The following is a 7,257-nucleotide window of genomic DNA, read 5'->3' on the forward strand; positions in this document are numbered from 1 at the left end:
AAACCACACCTTTGGATTAAAACAAATCCTTATGGGAAATTAGTTATGCCTCCTGCTTCTTACTCCATCTCAAAAGAAGAGAAGCATCGATTTTTAAGAGTATTGCAAAAATTAAGAGTTCTAGATGGATATTGTTCTAATCTTTCTCGTTGTGTAAATATGAAACAAAAGAAGCGTCAAAATCTTAAGAGTCATGACAACCATGTAATAATGCAAGATCTATTGCCTGTTTCTCTACAAGCATCAAGAGAAACATAAATCAGAGATTTGGTGTCAGACTTGTCATCCTTTTTCAAAATTGTGTGCTCTACAACTCTTAATGTGAAAGAGTTGGACGAGATACAAACCAAGATTTTCTTAACTCTTTGTAAGATGGAGATAGAATTTGTGCCAACCTTTTTTACAATCATGGTTCATTTAGTGGTTCATTTAGTAGAAGAGGCCAAGCTTGGTGGACCTATACACTATAGGTGGATGTATCCCATTGAGAGGTAAGTGGTTTTATTTCTATAATATTAAATATTTATAAAGTATTTGTATGTAAGTAAAATTTATTCTATATTTCTTATGCTTTTGGAAGGTATTTAGCCCATTTGAAGTCATATGTGAGTAATAAAGCTCAGCCAATCGGGTCAATTGCAGAAGGCTACCATTTAGAAGAAACAATTAACTTATGTTCTAGATACTTAAAAGAAATCGAGACCATCTTCAAGAGAAATGATGATCTGGAAACAATTGATTATTTATTCGATTCTGGTGGCCAAGTTATTGGGGCAAAAAATAATGCTAGTTTAGATTCAAGAAGTATACAACAAGCACATCGCTACATTCTTCTGCATTCTGATGAAATAACAGAATTTCGTGAGTAAGTATTAAGATAATTTTTTTTTAAATTTGCTTTCTTAAATATAGAGATTGCGTACTAGATAATTCTTCTGGTATATTATAGTGAATTCTTACGGGTGAAGCGACGAGAAAACCATTACAGAGGAATACGAGGTGACTCGATGATTGGGTATGAATGGATGAATTCTCTGATTGGCTTAAAGCCCAGTATGCACATAACAATTCTCTGTTAAACAGATAAACTTTTTTTTTAAAAAAACAAAACTTGACTTATTATAATTTTTTGTTACAGGTTACATAAAATAGATAGTAGTACCGAGGAAGGCAAGTTGAGGAAAGCACTAGCAGGTGGTTTATATGATCGTGCTATAGAGTACAAAGGATATGCAATCAACGGTTATAAGTTCCTTACAGTAGATCGTGAATGTTTTCAAAAGACACAAAATTCAGGGGTCATGATTGAGGCAGAGGGTGAAGTTTATTATGGAAGAGTCACAAAGATATATGAATTAACTTATTATGGGACGTATAAGGTTGTGATGTTTCGTTGTGACTTGGCAGATATTAGTAAGGGTATTAAAGAATATGGAAATGGTGGTATTTCTGTTAACTTCTCCAAGTTGATGCACAATGAGCGATTGTTAAGTGATGATCCTTTTGTCTTCTCCTCTCAAGCAAAACAAGTTTTTTATGTTGAAGATGAGATGCAAAAGGAGTGGTTTCATGTCATAAAATCTAAGCCTAGGGATTTGTTTGACTTAGGCGATGCATAATTAATTTGTTATAATTTTTTGTTCTAGTGTTAGTATTATATGCAGGAACTTTAGCTTCAGGTTTTATATACTATTTATATATATGAATTTTGTGGACAATTAAGCCTAGCTATTTATTATGAAAAGCTTTTGTTTTTGATGTTATGTTTTGTGAAAAATAACCATTTTGTTTGTTTTGTAAGTAGTTGAGCTATGTTTCGTAGTAGAAAATCCAGAACAGCTGCAACCTCTAATTCTGATGCATCAGCTCATCACCACCAAGAAATAGATGATCCAACTGATGACACTTCTAATGGGCCATCTCAATCTCCTTCTAATAATTCTAGTGCAGCAAATCTAAATTCAGGTAACAACCTTTCTCATAATGAGGGGAACGAAGCATGTAATAATGGTGGAGGTTCAAGGAGGAAAGGCAAAAGAAAAAGACACTCTGTTCCAATCAACAACAACTCTTCTAATGAAGAAGCCCATGATTGGCGAGATAATGTTGATTTTGATGAAAGAGAGGATGTTCGTGCCATTGGTAATTTTGCTTTATATGCCTTTTTAATACTTGTCTCTTTTTTTACTAGATAATTTGTGTATATGTCTGTAATTGAACATTGATATGCTATTATTTTTTGTGTTGTTATAAGCTCTCCAAAACATGCATAAGAAAGTTATTAATTGTCTTATGAGAAGGACATTGACTATTACATAGGTGTCAACTATATGTGTTATATTATACGATTCATATAATTATTTTAATATAATTGCATATGTTTTTTTTAACAGATTCTAAAGGTAAAATACAGTTGTGGAGTGGATCTATACAACCTCATGATGTTTGGTTTCTGGAAAAAGGCGTTAGATTTGAAGTACCTTTTAATAGATACTACCAACCAATAAGAAAGGGTGGATTAGTTCTTGTTAAATTCATTTCAAATATTGCAAAGAAAGATGAAATATGTCCCATAAGAGAAGTAAATTGGAGAAAGGTGAATGCCACTAAACAAGGTGAAATTGTTGAATTGATTAGAGTAAGGTATTTTAACTTTTATTGTAATTTTTTGACACGTACAACTTTATTGTAATTTATTTAGGGAAATGATTTCATATCCATTGTTTATATTAATATTCTTTTATGGATTGTGTTTAGGGAAAATTTATCATTCCTTATGGTAGGCTATACGATGATGCAATGCTTAGGCATGTTGGTAAACATCGTCAGCAATGGAAGTTTGAGTTAAAAGCAAAATATTTCAAGCCAACTTTAAAAACTAGAACACATATAGAAAATAATAAGCCTGATGGAATTGTTTGGGAGAATTGGCTAGATTTAGTCAATTATTGGTATTATGCTGCAAGCAAGGTCCTTTTTCACTTTTCTTTCTTATCTTCATTTCCTTTTCATTTTCTCCCTCAAATGATCATTTTACTGCAATATGGGTCTTTAAATGTTGATATAGAGCTGTGATATTTATGATAATAATAATTTCAGAACTATGTTGAAAATGGAAGAGAAGCACGCGCCTTGCTGGGTCATCTTCATACTAATGGTACTACAAGCTTTGCCAATTCAAGAGACGAAATTGTATGCTTTACATATTACCATATTGTTCATTAATCTTATATATGAGTTAGAAGAATAGAAGTGAAAATTCTCGTTTTGTATGAAATCGAGCATGGAAGGGAACCTGGTGCCTACGAGTTTTTTGATAAAACTCGCCAACCTAAGGATGGATCTTATCCTAACAACACAAAAACCGAAGAATTCATTGTATTATTTCCTAATCTTTTGAATTTTACTATTATAAATCCAATTAACTGATGAAAACGTATCATGTATAACACTAAAATTTTTTTTTTTTCTTCCAGAATATGGCAAAATCTAAAATTGATCAGTTGAGTGCTGAAATTACATCAACACCAAAGCCTCAAGAAGAGATAGAAAGTGAAGTCTTCAATGAATTGATGTATGACAAGGATAACACTAACCAAAAATCGGTTGGCTATGGATTTGGAGTTAAACGAAGTGATGTTCTAGGAGTGCATGCATTATTGCGAAAAAGAGGGGTCACATCTGGTAACAATAACATAGGAGACCAAAATTTGAAAGCTGAGTTTGCAAGGCATAAAAGGCAAACCACAGACCTTCTTATGAGATTGACATCACACATGACTGATTTTTTGGGTGCTGTGCGAGATGGTAATGTCACAAATGAAATGTTAGATTCTACTTGTTCTGCATTACGCTCCATAAATGCTCAGGTTAGCCTCTGCCCTTTAATTAAATTATATAACAATTTCACTGGTTTTGTTTTTTGAGATGAGGATGAATTTCAATGTTTTCTAAAAAAATTTTAAGTCAATAAGGTTGTGGATTTGATACATTTTACTACTCCTTTCGGTTTAGGCTTTTTATTTTTTTCCCCCTGTTTTTCAAATTATCTTTTTAACTATCACAGGCAATGACAATGCTTTACTTTTTCCCATGTAGCATTTATGTTTTTCCTTAGTTGATTGGACATAAAAATGATGTTTATATATAGTTGCTTAATTGTATTGTCTTCCGTGTATTCTTCTCTGAAACTATTAGACCACTGGATATGAGTACTACAAGTAGTCTTTGAGATCATGTTATTTGTGGACTTTTTTTTTTTTTTTTTTTTTTGTTACGGAATAGGAATATGATCATAAATATGTGTCACGTTATATTATTTTGTTTGTTTGCATATATTAATTAAATGCATGTCACTAATTTCCATTTTTTTTTTCAGAATATGGAGGAACCAAATAGAGATATTGACGATGCCGATGATGATGCCAACGATGATGAAACAAATTACTTGGATTAATCTGCTTGAATAATTTGGAAACATTATTAAGCACATGTTGCGGCTTGATTGTTAAATCCTATACAATCTGGTTTAGATTGACTTTAGCTTTTTTGTAGTAGTTTTGATAACTTTTAACATTGTGTTATCTTGATAACTTTTTAACATTATTGCTTTTTATTGAATATATATAAGTTTTTTTTTTATTTATAAATATACTTATTAAAATAATGTTTAATCTTTTAATCAATTAATGTTTAAATTATTAAATGCTTTATTTTAATATTTAAGAGATGTTGACGCTTAAGAGTGGTAACAAGTATTATCTTCTAAGAAATTATTTCTGCTTAAAGGTGACAAAATTGTCCTTATTGACCACAATAATTGCCGACACTTTAAAGTGTCTAGATCATCTCCCGCCATCATTATAGATGAAGTATTCCCGACACTTTAAAATGTAAGAAACATAAGGCGGGGAATAATTTTTGGTAAATTGTACTTAAAATTATTGACACTTTAAAGAGTCGGGATATAAATTCTTGATACTTTAAAGTATTGGTAATATTGACGCAATTAAGTGTCGGTAATTCTCGACGCGTGGAATACCGACACTTTACTAAAGTGTCGGTAGTAAATTTTCCGACACTTTTAAGGGTCGGAAAAACACGAAAAAAGTGTAGTAAAAGTAAGGGATTGTAGTAGTGATTTAAATTTATATGGTCACTAATTATTCAAGAATTAAATTAGTATGTTTGATTGCTTGAATAAAGTGTAATGTTTGATCGTGTTATGGTTTGAGAGTCATCACCAGGTCTAAAAATATGTAAACTGCGTAAAGTGAAAGAGATTACGCACCAAAACTCTTGAAACCTATATACCTCGAGTATGGACATATGAGGGGAGTTATGGGGTTTTATATTTAACCATGACTTCTACTGGGAGTACAGGACGCTGTATTTTCCTTTTATTTATTTTATGTGGAGGATGTCAAGTCACCTCATGTGACATTTGCTTACCCGGTTAGCTCCCAGTGTAGTTTACCTCAATTTATTTGGGGCAGGGATTTGGTAGGAAACTCGTTCGATGCGTAATCAAACTAAATAAGCAATTTATTTATTTATTGGTTGGTCGTTTGGTATGTTGTATGCTTGTAAACAGGTGCAACAAGGTAAGTTCTGTGATGATAGGATGAAAGCATGTTAGTGTGTTTTATTACGCTTGTGTACTCAGCATTGCTGATTGTGTGTTGTATGTTTGTTTGGCCTTGTCTTTACCTTGGCCCTACGACGACCCATTTCTAATGGCGAGAAGTGGGGACAAGTAGAGAGATGTTTTTCAAGTGATGAAGCATATTCATGATGGGCAAGAGTGAAGAGCGAATCATGCTTAGTTCCCATAGGAATATGATGTGTTTTATCTGCTTTGAATATTATTATTTTTTTATTGTGCTCATGAGACTAACGTAAAGGTTTCAGTATTGTTTGGTTTTTAAGAGCCCTACAATGGTTCCAAGTTGTAGGTTGACTTTGTTTGACTTTGGTTTGACTTTACTTTCTTTTGGTTTAACTTTTGAGATGACTTGTTTTGAATGTTTTTAAAGATAGTCTTCCGTTGTGTGTCTTTGATATTTACCTTAGCCATTTTCACGGTGGCGGTAATGTCTTAGATTTTCCTATTTCGTATTTTAAAAAGAGCAAAACAGGTATTTTAAAGGAAAGTAATTTCTAGGGTGTTACAATTGTGGTCTGCCATTGTCAAAGACCAAATCATGTGTAACACCCTGGAAATTTCCCCCTTTTGAAATATCTATTTTCCCCTTTTAAAATACAAAACAGGAAATAACCAAGGCATTACCGCCACCATGATAACGGCTAAGGCATTTGTCAAAGATACACAGCGGAAGACATTTTCAAAACCTCCAAAGTCAAACGAAGTCAAACCTACAACTTGGAACCATTATAGGCCCTTTCAAAACCAAACGAATATTTAAAAGTAATATGTTAGTTTCGTTAAACAACAATAATGAACCAATAATCAATAGTTAACACATATTCTAGATCAAACTAGAGTAAGATTCGCCCTTCGCTCAAACCCCCAACATGAATATGCTGCAACACCTAAAAAGCTTCTCTTTAACTGTCCCTACTACTCACCATAAGAAATGGGTTGTCGTAGGGCTAAGATAAAGACAAGGCCAAATACACACAAAACACAACAATCAGCAATGCTGAGTACATAGGCATAAACGGAACACACACTAACATGCATACAACCTAGCAACATTTAACATGAAACCAATAATACAAACACAAGACAAATAATCATTATTTAATTTGATTACGCATCGAACGGATTTTTCCCTAACCTGCCGTAATAAAAGGGTACTAACACGGGAACTAATCGTGCCAGTATAAAAGAACCACTTGTAAGTGGCGAAATTCCTGCGAATAATAAAAAAGGAATATACAACGTCATGTACTCCCAATAGAAGTTATGGTCAAATAAAAATTCACATAACTCCCCCCATATGTTCATACTCGAGGTATATACGTCCAAGAGTTTTGGTGCATAATCTCTTTCACTTTACATTGTTTACATATTTTTAGACTTGGTGGTGACTCTCAAACCATAACACAATCAATTATCATAAATCATTCAAGCAATCAAACATACTAATTTAATTCTTGAATAATTAGTGACCACATAAATCTAATGTTGAATCCTTTTTAAACTACCTCGGTGTTAAATAACACCTTAAGTGCATAAAGCACCACAAATCCTATCCCTCGGTGTTTTGAACACCTTAAGTGTACTTAGGCACC

The sequence above is a fragment of the Chenopodium quinoa genome, unplaced genomic scaffold (genome assembly GCF_001683475.1).
Source record: "Chenopodium quinoa cultivar QQ74 unplaced genomic scaffold, ASM168347v1, whole genome shotgun sequence".
NCBI classification, from domain to species: Eukaryota; Viridiplantae; Streptophyta; class Magnoliopsida; order Caryophyllales; family Amaranthaceae; genus Chenopodium; species Chenopodium quinoa.